Below are 1,023 nucleotides of genomic sequence, written 5' to 3'. Positions count from 1 at the left end.
AGCACGCAAGACCCTCTGTCAATACGCAAGACCCTCTGTCAGGGGTGTCCTGGTCCCAACACACCAAACCAAGATGAGAGAATGAATTCGAGAATTTTGAATGCTTTCCAACCACAAGAGTTAAGCAAAAGTTGGATTGCAAGAATGGATGGATGGATGGATGGATGGATGGATGGATGATAGATAGATAAATAGATAGATAGATAGATAGACGCATACATACAAAAATGCACACACTTACAATTGTATATACAAAGATTACAGATAGTATCTCTGGAAGGATCACGGGATACCATTAGCAGTGGGGTCCTCTAGAAGAATGAGTAAATGGGCATCTCCGGTGAGAGGGAGACACAACAATCAGTGCAGACTCCTCAGCACATCTTGAATGTTTGGCCATGTGTGTTTATTACCTTTTTAACGTAAGGATTAAAAATGAGAGAATTGCCAAAAACATATTTAGTGACAAACCCCTCTTGGTTTCATCTCCCAATGATCCGACAAGTTAAATGACCAGAACCACATTTCCTCCAGCTTCCTGGTTAAGCTTTTCTCTTTGAGGCTTTGTTATGTTGGCCACCGCAGACACTCACCCCGATGTGAGCTCTGCTCCCGTGTCACTTCCCTGAGCAGAGAGAAGAAGCAACGGGACCCAGCTTGTGCCAGGCAAACATGTTGACCTGGGACCTGCTGCTTTGGGGTCCGCACTAGCTCAGCCACAAAGTTCCAGCCACAAAGCGTGCAGTCCATCTGGGCGCAGCCAGGGCCAGGATAGGGTTTCTCTAGCACTGAGATCAAAGAGATGACCTCAGCCTGGCCCCCGAGACACTCAAACTCCTCGGAATGGTCTGAGCTCCTTATGGACTTTACTGCAATCAATGGGCAAAGTTTAAAGCATCAAGAGAAGGGGACATGAAACAGGTGACCAGCACCATTCTGAATCACTCCATGTCCCCTGCCCCAGACACACACACACAGGCACACACACCCAGGCACATACACACAGAGGCACACACACCCAGG

General features: G+C 47.5%; 1 protein-coding gene across 7 annotated transcripts in view; it reads right to left on the bottom strand.

The window, feature by feature from the left end:
* SLC1A2 (solute carrier family 1 member 2) overlaps window positions 1–1,023 on the bottom strand; it is a 134,814-nt gene that overhangs the window by 73,801 nt on the left and 59,990 nt on the right. The gene's annotated exons all lie outside the window — the stretch shown is intronic.

This window comes from Equus quagga, chromosome 17 (assembly GCF_021613505.1).
Source record: "Equus quagga isolate Etosha38 chromosome 17, UCLA_HA_Equagga_1.0, whole genome shotgun sequence".
NCBI lineage: Eukaryota > Metazoa > Chordata > Mammalia > Perissodactyla > Equidae > Equus > Equus quagga.
Note: the sequence above shows the minus strand (reverse complement) of the source record. Positions and strands in the feature narration are given on the sequence as shown.